The following is a 16,890-nucleotide window of genomic DNA, read 5'->3' on the forward strand; positions in this document are numbered from 1 at the left end:
GTGCTATGTAAGAAAGCTAACGTTTCAGTTCCTTGCTCAGAACATGAGAACATATGAAAGCTGGTGGTTCCTTTAAACATGAGACTTCAATATTCCAAGGTAAGAGGTTTTAGGTTGTAGTTAATATAGTATTTATAGGACTATTTCTCTCTATACCATTTGTATTTCATATACCTTTGTCTATTGGATGTTCTTATAGGCACTTTAGTATTGCCAGTGTAACAGTATAGCTTCTGTTCCTCTAGTTAGCGCGCGCTAACTAGCTAGCCATTTCACTTCGGTTACACCAGCCTCATCTCGGGAGTTGATAGGCTTGAAGTCATAAACAGCGCAATGCTTGACGCACAACGAAGAGCTGCTGGCAAAACGCACGAAAGTGCTGTTTGAATGAATGTTTACACGCCAGCTTCTGCCTACCACCGCTCAGTCAGATACTTGTATGCTCAGTCAGATTCTATGCAATGCAGGAAACGCTAAATAATATCTAATAAAATCATCAACCATGTGTAGTTAACTAGTGATTATGATTGTTTTTTATAAGATAAGTTAAATGCTAGCTAGCAACTAAAATGGGTTACTGCATTCGCGTAACAGGCAGTCTCCTTGTGGAGTGTAACAAGAGAGAGGCAGTTAGAGGCAGTTAACCCACCGTTCCTAGGCCGTCATTGAAAATAAGAATGTGTTCTTAATTGACTTGCCCAGTTAAATAAAGGTATAAAAATTAAACAATTGGAAAAAATTATTTACATTTTTTTCAAATTGGTGCCCAAAAATACTGATTTCCGATTATTATGAAAACTTGAAATGGGCCTTAATTAATCGGCCATTCCGATTAATCGGTCAACCTCTAATTAAAACGCACTGTTTTGCAATGAAGGTGTACAGTAGCCTCAACAGCACTCTGTAGGGTAGCACTATGGGGTAGCACTATGGTGTAGCCGGAGGACAGCTAGCTTCCGTCCAAATGCAGCTAGCTAGTTTAGCCCCTGCTCAAACAGAGGGATGCTGTGTTAGCTATGACTATCCAACACAACACTAGAACTCTTCTAAGTCAATGTAAGCTTTTGGTTTTACAAATATATTGCCAGCAGGGCCCGCTGGTGTAAGTGCTAAACTGCTTACTGACTGTACACTGTAATGTTACTGAATGATTGTAGTGAGTTTACTAATGCTTTAGTTCTATTAGCTATGTTGACTGACATTACTTTAGCTAATATGGGGACATCGACGTAGGCTTTGTGTAGTGGTTATGATATAGTTTGGCTTGGAATCTTTTTTTTGCCTGGTTACATACAGCTGATGTGTTTTGCATTGAAGTCCACAAGTGAAGGGGAAAGGTGAGAGAAGGAGTGTGCATAGATGCTAGAAGGAATACAACGTGGCTGCTCTGAAAGGGAACTGTGTTTACTCGTGATCGGGGGTGTATTCATTCCACCGATTCTGTTGAAAAATAGACGCAAACGAAATGGGAATAAACATACAATGGACAAACAGTTGTTTGCAACTGTTGGACTAATGATTACACCCCAGATCAGCAAGATGCAAGGTGGTATTGAATGTGTCAGTGTCTGTCACCTCAAATTTTTATCTCGACCTGTGTGCACCTACGTTGTTAACTTTCATTAATAGGCTAGATTGTAGCAACCTCATGTGTTTAGGGGAAATTTGAGGAACATGTAATAGCCTAAACCTATCGCGGTTACATTGAACTGGGTGAATGGAATATGAATGACAGTCATCCAATATGCTTGAATAGAAATAAGTTCGGGAGTCAACTTGTGCAATACTTCAGGAGATAAAGAACAATGTGTTCTTTATTTCTCCTGTCACATTATTATGTAGCTTACGGCAGTCCCCAGTCATGTGGTGTTTGTTTACAAGCACACAACGACGAGAGACCGAGGCCTTGTGAGTCACTCACTGTCATGCAGCATGCACCAGGTGATCTACAGTATGGAATTCGCAACTAAATGTTTGCCAGCTAGATATCTTACAACGATTAAGTTAACTGTCTTAAAATGCGCTAAATTCTCTGCAGTTGTGCAATTGGTTTGCTAATTTAGTAGTTAAACTCAAAAAAAGAAACGTCCTCTCACTGTCAACTGCGTTTATTTTCAGCAAACTTAACATGTGTAAATATTTGTATGAACAAGATTCAACAACTGAGACATAAACTGAACAAGTCCCACAGACATGTGACTAACATAAATGGAATAAGGTGTCCCTGAACTAAGGGGGGACAAATTCAAAAGTAGCAGTCAGTATCTGGTGTGGCCACCAGCTGCATTAAGTACTGCAGTGCCTCTCCTCCTCATGGACTGCACCAGATTTGCCAGTTACTGCTGTGAGATGTTACCTCACTCTCCAACCAAGGCACCTGCTAGCACCTGGACATTTCTGGGGGGGAATTGCCCTAGCCCTCACCCTCCGATCCAACAGGTCCCAAACATGCTCAATGGGATTGAGATCCGGGCTCTTCACTGGCCATGGCAGAACACTGACATTCCTGTCTTGCAGGAAATCACGCACAGAACAAGCAGTATGGCTGGTGGCATTGTCATGCTGGAGGGTCATGTCAGGATGAGCCTGCAGGAAGGGTACCACATGAGGGAGGAGGATGTCTTCCCTGTAACGCACAGCGTTGAGATTGCCTGCATTGATAACAAGCTCAGTCCAATGATGCTGTGACACACCGCCCCAGACCATGACGGACCCTGCCCCTTCAAATCGATCCCGCTCCAGAGTACAGGCCTTGGTGTAACGCTCGTTCCTTCGACAATAAACGCGAATCCGACCATCAACCCTTGTGAGACAAAACCGTAACTCATCAGTGAAGAGCACTTTTTGCCAGTCCTGTCTGGTCAAGCGACGGTGGGTTTGTGCCCATAGGCAACGTTGTTGCCGGTGATGTCTGGTGAGGACCTGCCTTACAACAGGTCTACATGCCCTCAGTCCAGCCTCTCTCAGCCTATGGCGGACAGTCCGAGCACTGATGGAGAGATTGTGCGTTCCTGGTGTAACCCGGGCAGTTGTTGTTGCCATCCTGTACCTGTCCCGCAGGTGTGATGTTCCGACGTACTGATCCTGTGCAGGTGATCAAGTGGTCTGCCACTGCGAGGACGATCAGCTGTCTGTCCTGTCTCCCAGTAGCTCTGTCTTAGTCATCTCACAGTATGGCCACATCTGCAGTCCTCATGCCTCCTTGCAGCATGCCTAAGGCACGTTCACGCAGATGAACAGGGTCCTTTCTGTTGGTGTTTTTCAGAGTCAGTAGAAAGGCCTCTAGTGTCCTAAGTTTTCATAACTGTGACCTTGCCTACTGTCTGTGAGCTGTTCGTGTCTTAACGACCGTTCCACAGGTGCTTGTTCATTAATTGTTTATGGTTCATTGAACAAGCATGGGAAACAATGTTTAAACCCTTTATAATGAATATCTATGAAGTTATTTGGATTTTTAGGAATTATCTTTGAAAGACAGGGTCCTGAAAAAGTGACTTTTTTTGTTGTTATTTTGCAGAGTTTAGTAAGCTAAGTGGTTAGCTAGCTTCTTCCAATATCAAGCATTTGCTTGGTAACAGCAGATAATCCCCTGCTGGATCAAGGGCCTTGCTGGCTAATATTAGTTTTTTGTGTGTGCAGCAAACTGAGTAACATGTTTGAGTTACTTTTGTAGTTTAGGTCAGAAACTGTACAAAATGTTCTCAATGCGTCAGCATTCTCTATGAGGATTCTAGTTATTGGCTTGTTAGCTTTTTATTATCATTCTGATGTGACGTTTTTTGGCTTGGAATGTTAGGCTTTTTTTAACCCCTTTTTCTACCCAATTTAGTGGTATCCAATTGGTTGTTAGTCTTGTCTCGTCGCTGCAACTCCCGTACGGACTTGAGAGGCGAATGTCGAGAGCCGTGCGTCCTCCAAACCACGACCCAACCAAGCCGCACTGCTTCTTGACACAGTGCCCGCTTAACCTAGAAGCCAGCCACACCAATGTGTCGGAGGATACACCGTACACCTGGCGACTGTGTCAGCGTGCATGCGCCCGGCCCGCCAAAGGAGTCGCTAGAGCGCGATGGGACAAGGACATCCCTGCCGGCCAAACCCTCCCCTAACCCGGACAACGCTGGGCCAATTGTGCGTCCTCCCATGGGTCTCCCGGTCGCGGCCGGCTGCGACAGAGACTGGACTCGTACCAGAATCTCTCGTGTCACAGCTAGCACTATAATGTAGTGTCTTAGACCACTGCGCCACTCGGGAGGCCCTGAAAATGTGTTATTTTTAAAATAAATACCTGCAGTCAGCTTGTGCACTAGGTAATAGATACAGCAGATTGTGGTCATAATTTTGCCCGTTAGATAATTGTTCATTATAAAGTTTACCAGTACTATTTTCCCAAAATAGAGGTTTGAACCAGCTACATGTGTTTGTTTACAAAGAAGCGTAACATGCAAAATGGGAGCTTCGTGAGGTGAGTCACTCCTGCAGCGCAATTTAAGTGCGGTGAAATTATGAAATTTACAACAGTTTGCCAGCTATATATCAACTATTAAGTTAACTATCTAAATAAGTTCTCTCCAGCTGGAGTTTTGCTAATGTTAACTAAGTGGCCGATGTTAGTTTGCAAGATCAAGCTTCTTGGTAATAGCAGCAGAGACAATCCCCTCATGAATTAAGATCCCAGCTGCCTATTATTTGTTTTGTGCGTGCTGCAAACTGCTTTTTGAGATACTTTATGAGCTGGGTTAATGTAATGTTTGTATACGCTCGTTAGCATTTACGTAGCATCCACTTTGAGAATTCCTTAGTACTTGTTAGAATTTTGTTAGCATTCTTGTAAGTGATGTTTTTAGGGATTTTGTTTCCCCGCACCCTTGTGTGCACTACCGGTAATAGTATAACCCTGGATGGCAGAGGCACGGTATGGAAATAGGTATACTGCCCAATCCTAAACCGTAGTCTTGGACTAAGAAGCATTTTTAATTGATATTCTCCATAGATCTTCCTTTTGAATCCAGGACAAGGCTCAATCTGTATCTGGGAAACTGTCCCTGTATGTTTAGTGTTCCTTTCCTATATACTGTGCGTATGTTGCATATGGTTTGACTTAAGCATATTTCTTTATGTGTTTGAAACCGAGGCATCATTCCCTTTTGTAGGCCCGCGGACCAATAAAAAGTGTATGGATGTGGGTACACAGACCCACGAGCCACTGCGGGCCCTCATGAGTTCAATTGTTTTGTGGCCCACATCAAACTTGCCCATCCCTGATCTTGAGCCATTTTTCTATAAATATGTACTGAAAACACTGTTCTGTGTGTGTGTGTGTGTGTGTGTTACCATTACTCTGAAACAATGGAGGTGTCAGGGTGAATTATCTCTCTTCTCTGGCTGAGTGCTTAGAGATGTACCCAGAGTTTTGCTGAGTTGCAGGTGAATGAGTTGTTTTTCTTCTTTTCCTTCCCTTGTCTTTTTCCCCCTCCCTTTCTTTTGCTTTTCACTCTTGAGGTTCTCTAACAAGGTTGTTGGAAGAGGATAAGGTGTGTTAACTGAATCATTTACACAGTAGAATGCTCTTGATTTATTTAATATACAGCCTGACCGAGTGGCCAGGGGTCCCCAACCACCCACCTGGCTGGTAGCCTGGTGTGTTGAACGTTTCGTTTCTTTGTCTAATGTTGGGGCAGAGCAGCAGGCGCTTGGCCGCGCGTCACCACAATCTGTGTGTCTAATGGATGCCTTAAAAATACTATCAGAAATAATGTGATTTTACAGTAGTATATTTTGTTAATTCAGCCTATATGTACTGTTTGTGTTCCAGGGGCCCGTGGAGAGGTTCAGGGAGAGGAGCAGACCTCTGGCACCGACCCTGGAAGAGAGGAGGGACCACCTCATAGAGAGAAGGGGCCACAACAGAAGGAAGACGGAACAATGCCATTGGTAATACATTTTTTTTAAACATTTTTCATTTATGCTGTGTGTTTGAGATAGGGCTGGGCAATATAACACACAAATACAGTGGGGCAAAAAAGTAGTCAGACACCAATTGTGCAAGTTCTCCCACCTAAAAAGATGTGAGGCCTGTAATTTTCATCATAGGTACACTTCAACTATGACAGACAAAAGGAGAAAAAAATTCAGAAATTCACAGTGTAGGATTTTTTATGAATTTATTTGCAAATTATGGTGGAAAATAAGTATTTGGTCAATAACAAAAGTTTATCTCAATGCTTTGTTACAGTGCCTTGCGAAAGTATTCGGCCCCCTTGAACTTTGCGACCTTTTGACACATTTCAGGCTTCAAACATAAAGATATAAAACTGTATTTTTTTTGTGAAGAATCAACAACAAGTGAGACACAATCATGAAGTGGAACGACATTTATTGGATATTTCAAACTTTTTTAACAAATCAAAAACTGAAAAATTGGGCGTGCAAAATTATTCAGCCCCCTTAAGTTAATACTTTGTAGCGCCACCTTTTGCTGCGATTACAGCTGTAAGTCGCTTGGGGTATGTCTCTATCAGTTTTGCACATCGAGAGACTGAATTTTTTTCCCATTCCTCCTTGCAAAACAGCTCGAGCTCAGTGAGGTTGGATGGAGAGCATTTGTGAACAGCAGTTTTCAGTTCTTTCCACAGATTCTCGATTGGATTCAGGTCTGGACTTTGACTTGGCCATTCTAACACCTGGATATGTTTATTTTTGAACCATTCCATTGTAGATTTTGCTTTATGTTTTGAATCATTGTCTTGTTGGAAGACAAATCTCCGTCCCAGTCTCAGGTCTTTTGCAGACTCCATCAGGTTTTCTTCCAGAATGGTCCTGTATTTGGCTCCATCCATCTTCCCATCAATTTTAACCATCTTCCCTGTCCCTGCTGAAGAAAAGCAGGCCCAAACCATGATGCTGCCACCACCATGTTTGACAGTGGGGATGGTGTGTTCATGGTGATGAGCTGTGTTGCTTTTACGCCAAACATAACGTTTTGCATTGTTGCCAAAAAGTTCAATTTTGGTTTCATCTGACCAGAGCACCTTCTTCCACATGTTTGGTGTGTCTCCCAGGTGGCTTGTGGCAAACTTTAAACTACACTTTTTATGGATATCTTTAAGAAATGGCTTTCTTCTTGCCACTCTTCCATAAAGGCCAGATTTGTGCAATATACGACTGATTGTGCTCCTATGGACAGAATCTCCCACCTCAGCTGTAGATCTCTGCAGTTCATCCAGAGTGATCATGGGCCTCTTGGCTGCATCTCTGATCAGTCTTCTCCTTGTATGAGCTGAAAGTTTAGAGGGACGGCCAGGTCTTGGTAGATTTGCAGTGGTCTGATACTCCTTCCATTTCAATATTATCGCTTGCACAGTGCTCCTTGGGATGTTTAAAGCTTGGGAAATCTTTTTGTATTCAAATCCGGCTTTAAACTTCTTCACAACAGTATCTCGGACCTGCCTGGTGTGTTCCTTGTTCTTCATGATGCTCTCTGCGCTTTTAACGGACCTCTGAGACTATCACATTGCAGGTGCATTTATACAGAGACTTGATTACACACAGGTGGATTGTATTTATCATCATTAGTCATTTAGGTCAACATTGGATCATTCAGAGATCCTCACTGAACTTCTGGAGAGAGTTTGCTGCACTGAAAGTAAAGGGGCTGAATAATTTTGCACGCCCAATTTTTCAGTTTTTGAATTGTTAAAAAAGTTTGAAATATCGTTCCACTTCATGATTGTGTCCCACTTGTTGTTGATTCTTCACAAAAAAATACAGTTTTATATCTTTGTTTGAAGCCTGAAATGTGTCAAAAGGTCGCAAAGTTCAAAGGGGCCGAATACTTTCGCAAGGCACTGTATATACCCTTTGTTGGCAATGACAGAGTTCAAACGTTTTCTGTAATTCTTCACAAGGTTTTCACACACTGTTGCTGGTATTTTGGTCGATTCCTCCATGCAGATCTCCTCTAGAGCAGTGATGTTTTGGGGCTGTTGCTGCGCAACACGGACTTTCAACCCTCCAAAGATTTTCTATGGGGTTGAGATCTGGAGACTGGCTAGGCCACTCCAGGACCTTGAAATGCTTCTTACAAAGCCACTCCTTCGTTGCCCGGGCGGTGTGTTTGGGATCATTGTCATGCTGAAAGACCCAGCCACGTTTCATCTTCAATGCCCTTGCTGATGGAAGGACGTTTTCACTCAAAATCTCACGATACATGGCCCCATTCATTCTTTCCTTTACACGGATCAGTCGTCCTGGTCCCTTTGCAGAAAAACAGCCCCAAAGCATGATGTTTCCACCCCCATGCTTCACAGTAGGTATGGTGTTCTTTGGATGCAACTCAGCATTCTTTGTCCTCCAAACACAACGAGTTGAGTTTTTACCAAAAAGTTATATTTTGGTTTCATCTGACCATAGGACATTCTTCCAATCTTCTTCTGGATCATCCAAATGCTCTCTAGCAAACTTCAGACAGGCCTGGACATGTACTGGCTTAAGCAGGGGGACACATCTGGCACTGCAGGATTTGAGTCCCTGGCGGCGTAGTGTGTTACTAATGGTAGTCTTTGTTACTTTGGTCCCAGCTCTCTGCAGGTCATTCACTAGGTCCCCCCGTGTGGTTCTGGGATTTTTGCTCACCGTTCTTGTGATCATTTTGACCCCACGGGGTGAGATCTTGCGTGGAGCCCCAGATCGAGGGAGATTATCAGTGGTCTTTATATGTCTTCCATTTCCTAATAATTGCTCCCACAGTTGATTTCTTCAAACCAAGCTGCTTACCTATTGCAGATTCAGTCTTCCCAGCCTGGTGCAGGTCTACAATTTTGTTTCTGGTGTCCTTTGACAGCTCTTTGGTCTTGGCCATAGTGTAGTTTGGAGTGTGACTGTTTGAGGTTGTGGACAGGTGTCTTTTATACTGATAACAAGTTCAAACAGGTGCCATTAATACAGGTAACGAGTGGAGGACAGAGGAGCCTCTTAAAGAAGAAGTTACAGGTCTGTGAGAGCCAGAAATCTTGCTTGTTTGTAGGTGACCAAATACTTATTTTCCAACATAATTTGCAAATTCATTAAATCCTACAATGTGATTTTCTGGATTTTTATTTCTTATTTTGTCTGTCATAGTTGAAGTGTACCTATGATGACAATTACAGGCCTCTCTCATATTTTTAAGTGGGAGAACTTGCACAATTGGTGACTAAATACCTTTTTGCCCCACTCTATAATATCACAATATGTTTTCACATTTTGGACTGTCTTTTATGTTGTTGAATAATACAAGTTCTAAATTTGCTTTATGAGTAGTGTGTGACCCCAGGGTGAAAACACATTCTAAGTGATTTCAATGGGTCTCTCTCCATTCTGATCTTTTTAACTGAACAGTATAAAACAAACTCTTAGGGGACCCTATAATCTTTGGCTACATTAAATGTTTTCTCTTAGCTACTTCGCCTATTCCTCTTTGATTTAAAAGATACTGTTGCACAAACAACCTGCCGATTTAGGGCTACACCATCACTGGTACCAGGCTGTATAACTAGCTACATTTAATATGACTCAGTACATTTTATTAGCTAGCCAGCTAACTAGCGATTAGCATTTTTGACATTTATTTTACCTTTATTTAGCTAGGCATTTATTTAACAAATGGATTTATATTAGGAAGCAAAGTCGAAACTGCATCGTAGTCATCAACATTGTTGCATGTGCTGCGTTGACCATGCAGAGACAACGCAAGTGTCTCATGGTCGAGCAACAATGAATGCGCTCCTTGAGTGACCGGGGCGGGGCTAGGTCTGTGTGGAAAGCAGCATGTGGCGAGAGAGCGGAGAGAGATGACTCAAGTGGCAGAGTAAACTATATTTAACAAACCAAACATTAAAATACCGTTATAGAAGGTAAAGTAAAAACCCAAACCAGTCCGTGCATCAATACCGGTATATCGCAAAAAACGGTATACCACCCAGCCCTAGTTTGAGATAGACCTGCGCAGACTTGCACAGAATATTGTTATGTCATAGGAAATTGAAAGATTAAAAGCTTCTCCGTAAAGGGGGAGAAACTCCCAAAAGCCTGCCATACCTCAAATATCCAGGAATCAGAGATGACCGTTTCCTCTCCTCGCTTCTTATCGTGTCCTGTTTACACAGACCGCCAAAGCAAAAGAGCGCCAAGCAAAGGTATCCACATCTCATCTCCTGTGTGTGATCCTCCTCTCCTCCTCCCAGGAGAGTCAAATCCCTCAACTATCATTGACCTTGTTATAAAAATAGATAATCTAACTCCGCCATCACATCTTTTACCATCTCTCCCTTTTCCTCCATTTTCTCTTTTCATCAACTCTGTACTATAATGGCTGACAGGACTGAATGAGTTGATCCTGAATGGCCTCCTGTCCTGGCCATGACAGGTTGGGGGTCATGGAGGAAAGGACACAAGGAAAGGAAGCTATCTGCCTCGATTGAGACACTGCCACTGTGTTCCCTCTGCTTTATGCCTCCTCTTTCGAGGCCCATTAAAACTAGCTAGTGAGGGTAAGGTTGTGTGTGTCTGTGTGTGTGTGGTTAATTTAACAGCATCACTGAAGGTAACTACAGTAATTACCCATGGTTCCCTTTGATCCTGCCAGACAATGTTTCCCAGGTTCTAATGCCTGTCAAAGACTCTGGAGCAGCTGCTCAATTTGTGCAGTAACCTTTTCTAACTCTGCTGAGACAAGAGAGAGACAGGCAGGCTTTCACCTTTCCCTCTCTATACCTCAGGAATGACCACTGCATTTTTCAGTTCGGTGCTAACTAACCAGACCTGGGTTCAAGTGGTATTTGATTCATTTTCAAATACTTTTCTGCATTTGATTTGAGTGCCTAGACGTGTGGGTTTTGCAGTTTTTGGACTATTCCATGGGTTCCATTGTGCCAGGCTAGCTCAAACAAGCACAGTTAGTCATTGAAGGTGTGAAAATACATTTTGAACCCAGTGTGTGTGCTTAGTCCCCTCCTGTACTCCCTGTTCACCAATGACAGTGTGTCCATGCATGACTCCAACACCACCAGCTGATGACACGACGGTGGTAGGCCTGATCACCGACGAGACAGCCTACAGGGAGGAGGTCAGAGACCTGGCTGTGTGGTGCCGGCACAACAAGGCTCGGAAAATTGCCAAAGAACCCAGCCACCCAAGCCATAGACTGTTCACTCTTGATACCGCATGGCAAGAGGTACCAATGCACCAAGGCTGGGACCAAAAGGCACTGGAACAGCTTCTATCCCCAAGCCATAAGACTGCTAAACAGTTCATCAAATGGCCACCCAGACTATTGCTTTGACCCTTTTTTGCATAGACTCTACCCACACACTCACACACACTGACACGCCAACACACACATACACACACACACTACATACGCTCACACACACATGCATATTGATGCCACACACAAACACACACGTACTTTCACACCACTTACATTGCTGTTTATTATCTATCCTGATTGGCTAGTTGCTTTTACCCCTACCTACATGTACACATTACCTCAACTACCTCGTACCTCTGCACATTGACTCGGTACTGGTACGCTTAATTATTTTTTTTTAAATGTCATTTGACAAACTTCACAAATTTTACAGTAATTTCCTTTTCGGAATAATGAACAAATTCTAGTAAAATTACAGTAATCATCTCTAGTTCAAAAATCTTCCTGTAATTTTACAGGTAACCTTTTCATAGGTGAGTTCCAAATATATCTAACGGTCACCCCAGTGTGAGTTGTTTTATGTACGCTATGTCAGAATGCACTGTTTGCGACAGGACAGTAAACGCAACAGGACAGTAAACACGCGCTGCCTGCTAATTACAGTTGAAGTCGGAAGTTTACATACACTTAGGTTGGAGTCATTAAAACTCGTTTTTCAACCACTCCACAAATTTCTTGTTAACAAACTAGTCCTATATAAAAGGCCGTTCAGCAAGGAAGAAACCGTTGCTCCAAAACCTCCGTAAAAATGCCAGACTACAGTTTGCAACTGCATATGGGGACAAATAACGTACTTTTTGGAGAAATGTCCTCTGGTCTGATGAAACAAAATAGAACTGTTTGGCCATAATGTCGAATCGTTATGTTTGGAGGAAAAGGGGGAGGCTTGCAGGCCGATGAACACCATCCCAACCGTGAAGCACAATGATGGCAGCATCATGTTGTGGGGGTGCTTTGCTGCAGGAGGGACTGGTGCACTTCACAAAATAGATGGCTTCATGAGGAGGAAAAGTGTGTGGATATATTGAAGCAACATCTCAAGACATCAGTCAGGAAGTTAAAGGTTGGTCGCAAATGGATCTTCCAAATGGACAATGACCCCAAGCATACTTCCGAAGTTGTGGCAAAATGGCTTGGACAACAAAGTCAAGGTATTGGAGTGGCCATCACAAAGCCCTGACCTCACCTCTGTTGGCAGAACTGAAAAAGCATGTGCGATCAAGGAGGCCTTACAAACCTGACTCCGTTACACCAGCTCTGTCAGCAGGATTGGGCCAAAATTCACCCAGATTATTGTGGGAAGCTTGTGGAAGGCTACCCAAAACGTTTGACCCAAGTTCAACAATTTAAAGGCAATGCTACCAAATATTAATTGAGTGCATGTAAACTTCTGATCCAATGGGAATGTGATGAAAGTTTTTCTGCATTGACTCCTTTTTGCATTAACTCTTTTGAGTCATCACATATGTTTCTGTTACTGTTTATTATCTATCGTGTTGCCTAGTCACTTTATCCCTACTTAGATGTACATACAGTGCCTTTGGAAAGTACCCCTTGACTTTTTCTACATTTTGTTACTTTGCAGCCTTATTGTAAATTTGATTTTTTTTTTAAATTCTCATCAATCTACACACAATACTCCATAATGACAAAGCGAAAACAGGTTTTTAGAAATGTTTGCTAAAAATAAATTGAAAACAATATCTTACTTACATAAATATTCAGATCCTTTGCTATGCGACTTGAAATTGTGCTCAGGTGCATCCTGTTTCCATTGCTCATCCTTGATGTTTCTGCAGCTTGATTAGAGTCCATCTGTGGTAAATTAAATTGATTGGACATGATTTGGAAGGCACACACCTGTCTATATAAGGTCCCACAGTTCACATTGCATGTCAGAGCAAAAAACAAACAGTGAGGTCGAAGAAATTGTCCGTAGAGCTCCGAGACAGGATTGTATTCGAGGCAGAGATCTTGGGAAGGGTACCAAACAAATTCTTCAGCATTGAAGGTCCCCAAGAACAGTGTCCTCCATAATTCTTAAATGTAAGAAATTTGGAACCACCAAGACTCTTCCTAGAGCTGGCCGCCCGGCAATCAGGGGAGAAGAGCCTTGATCAGGGAGGTCACCGATATCCTATTTTTATTCATTTGCAAAAATTTCGAAAATAACTTTTTGCTTTGTCATTATGGGGTATCAATTTCATCAATTTTAGATTTAGGCTGTAATGTAACACTTTTTTGTGGAAAAAGTCAAGGGGTCTGAATACTTTACGAAAGCACTATATACATATAGATATAGCCCTTGGTTCTCCCCAGACCTGACTGCCCTTAACCAACAAAAAAACATCCTATGGCGTTCTGCATTAGCATCGAACAGCCCCCGTGATATGCAGCTGTTCAGGGAAGCTAGAAACCATTATACACAGGCTGTTAGAAAAGCCAAGGCTAGCTTTTTCAAGCAGAAATTTGCTTCCTGCAACACTAACTCAAAAAAGTTCTGGGACACTGTAAAGTCCATGGAGAATAAGAACCCCTCCTCCCAGCTGCCCACTGCACTGAAGATAGGAAACACTGTCACCACTGATAAATCCACCATAATTGAGAATTTCAATAAGCATTTTTCTACGGCTGACCATGCTTTCCACCTGGCTACTCCTACCCCGGTCAACAGCACTGCACCCCCCACAACAACTCGCCCAAGCTTTCCCCATTTCTCCTTCTCCCAAATCTGCTCAGCTGATGTTCTGAATGAGCTGCAAAATCTGGACCCCTACAAATCAGCCGGGCTAGACAATCTGGACCCTTTCTTAATTAAAATTATCTGCCAAAATTGTTGCCACCCCTATTACTAGCCTGTTCAACCTCTCTTTCGTGTCGTCTGAGATTCCCAAAGATTGAAAAGCAGCTGCGGTCATCCCCCTCTTCAAAGGGGGTGACACTCTTGACCCAAACTGCTACAGACCTATATCTATCCTACCATGCCTTTCTAAGGTCTTCGTAAGCCAAGTCAACAAACAGATTACCGACCATTTTGAATCTCACCATACCTTCTCTGCTATGCAATCTGGTTTCAGAGCTGGTCATGGGTGCACCTCAGCCACGCTCAAGGTCCTAAATGATATCTTAACCGCCATCGATAAGAAACATTACTGTGCAGCCGTATTCATTGATCTGGCCAAGGCTTTCGACTCTGTCAATCACCACATCCTCATCGGCAGACTCGACAGCCTTGGTTTCTCAAATGATTGCCTCGCCTGGTTCACCAACTACTTCTCTGATAGAGTTCAGTGTGTCAAATCGGAGGGTCTGCTGTCCGGACCTCTGGCAGTCTCTATGGGGGTGCCACAGGGTTCAATTCTCGGACCGACTCTCTTCTCTGTATACATCAATGAGGTCGCTCTTGCTGCTGGTGAGTCTCTGATCCACCTCTACGCAGACGACACCATTCTGTATACTTCTGGCCCTTCTTTGGACACTGTGTTAACAACCCTCCAGGCAAGCTTCAAATCCATACAACTCTCCTTCCGTGGCCTCCAATTGCTCTTAAATACAAGTAAAACTAAATGCATGCTCTTCAACCGATCGCTACCTGTACCTACCCGCCTGTCCAACATTACTACTCTGGACGGCTCCGACTTAGAATACGTGGACAACTACAAATAATTAGGTGTCTGGTTAGACAGTAAACTCTCCTTCCAGACCCATATCAAACATCTCCAATCCAAAGTTAAATCTAGAATTGGCTTCCTATTTCGCAACAAAGCATCCTTCACTCATGCTGCCAAACATACCCTTGTAAAACTGACCATCCTACCAATCCTCGACTTTGGCGATGTCATTTACAAAATAGCCTCCAATACCCTACTCAACAAATTGGATGCAGTCTATCACAGTGCAATCCGTTTTGTCACCAAAGCCCCATATACTACCCACCATTGCGACCTGTACGCTCTCGTTGGCTGGCCCTCGCTTCATACTCGTCGCCAAACCCACTGGCTCCATGTCATCTACAAGACCCTGCTAGGTAAAGTCCCCCCTTATCTCAGCTCGCTGGTCACCATTGCATCTCCCACCTGTAGCACACGCTCCAGCAGGTATATCTCTCTAGTCACCCCCAAAACCAATTCTTTCTTTGGCCGCCTCTCCTTCCACTTCTCTGCTGCCAATGACTGGAACGAACTACAAAAATCTCTGAAACTGGAAACACTTATCTCCCTCACTAGCTTTAAGCACCAACTGTCAGAGCAGCTCAGATTACTGCACCTGTACATAGCCCACCTATAATTTAGCCCAAACAACTACCTCTTCCCCTACTGTATTTAATTAATTTATTTATTTTGCTCCTTTGCACCCCCATTATTTGTATTTCTACTTTGCACATTCTCCCATTGCAAATCTACCATTCCAGTGTTTTACTTGCTATATTGTATCTACTTTGCCACCATGGCCTTTTTGCCTTTACCTCCCTTATCTCACCTCATTTGCTCACATCGTATATAGACTTGTTTATACTGTATTATTGACTGTATGTTTGTTTTACTCCATGTGTAACTCTGTGTCGTTGTATGTGTCGAACTGCTTTGCTTTATCTTGACCAGGTCGCAATTGTAAATGAGAACTTGTTCTCAACTTGCCTACCTGGTTAAATAAAGATGAAATAAAATAAAATAAATAAAAATACCTCAATTACCTCGTACCCCAGCACATCGTCTAGGTACTGGTACTCCGTGTTTATAGCCAAGTTATCGTTACTCATTACTCAACTCATTCCTTGTTTATTATTTTTCTTTTCTGCATTATTTGGAAGGGCATTTCACTCTTAATCCACACTTGTTGTTTACGAACCATGTGACAAATATTTACTTTTTTTTTTTTGCCACAAGACCCATTTTTATACTAGCATCAGGCTCTAAGTACTAATACTCCAGGCTACAGTACTTTTATGTAAATTAAGAGGGTGTTGCCTTGACCTGCTTTTAGAAACTTCATATCACCTCTTAGAGGAGGAGAACCTGTGGGACGATCTGCATATTCCTTTGATCTCCATCAACCAGGTCTTAGGGAGCAGTCATCATTAAAGAAAAAGAGGATGGCGAGACAGACTGGGGGCCTCTTACTCTAGCCCTTCTGCTACCTATACCTGACGCTGCTAACACTACCACTCCCCCACCGTAAGATCGTCCTTCTCTGAAGCATGAAGCTGCCCTTCGCTTCAAACAGCTCCTTGAGGTGCGGTCAAAGCCACTCTGTCCTTCACCACCCAGTCCAGTGATCGAGGTGCACTGCCCTTGGATAGAGGGATTGTTTTCCTCCTCTCTTTCTTTCCTTTCTCCTCTGTTTATCTGTCTCTCCGTTCGTCACGTCCCTGAACCGGCTCACACAGACAGAGCTGTGTTTTATACACACACCGACAGAAAGAGAATTTCCCCACCTCTCTGACTACCGTTCTACCGTTTCGTCTGCTCTGTGTATACAGTACATAGTGCCTAAAATTAGAAAGCCACCAGATCCTTTCCTTCCTAGCGGAGGAGCCCCATTAAACGAGTTCTCCCATAGCACTGCGATGTGCTGTGTTGTCGTTTAGGTGGGACTAGAGAAGCAGGTGTTTTCTTAGACCCTATTCCCACTACGAGACATGA

At 43.2% G+C, this 16,890-nt stretch overlaps 1 protein-coding gene across 3 annotated transcripts in view; it reads left to right on the forward strand.

Moving 5' to 3' along the window:
* The window catches only part of LOC139420424 (zinc finger protein 438-like), a 94,679-nt gene that overhangs the window by 56,230 nt on the left and 21,559 nt on the right, over window positions 1-16,890 (forward strand). For 2 of the 3 annotated variants that reach the window (XM_071170535.1, XM_071170536.1), the window contains one exon: window positions 5,816-5,934. The gene's annotated coding sequence lies outside the window, so the exon portion shown is untranslated. Of the gene's footprint in view, window positions 1-5,790; window positions 5,935-16,890 lie in introns of all 3 variants that reach the window. The other variant, XM_071170537.1, reaches the window with a different exon arrangement.

The sequence above is a fragment of the Oncorhynchus clarkii genome, chromosome 11 (genome assembly GCF_045791955.1).
Source record: "Oncorhynchus clarkii lewisi isolate Uvic-CL-2024 chromosome 11, UVic_Ocla_1.0, whole genome shotgun sequence".
Taxonomy (NCBI): Eukaryota; Metazoa; Chordata; class Actinopteri; order Salmoniformes; family Salmonidae; genus Oncorhynchus; species Oncorhynchus clarkii.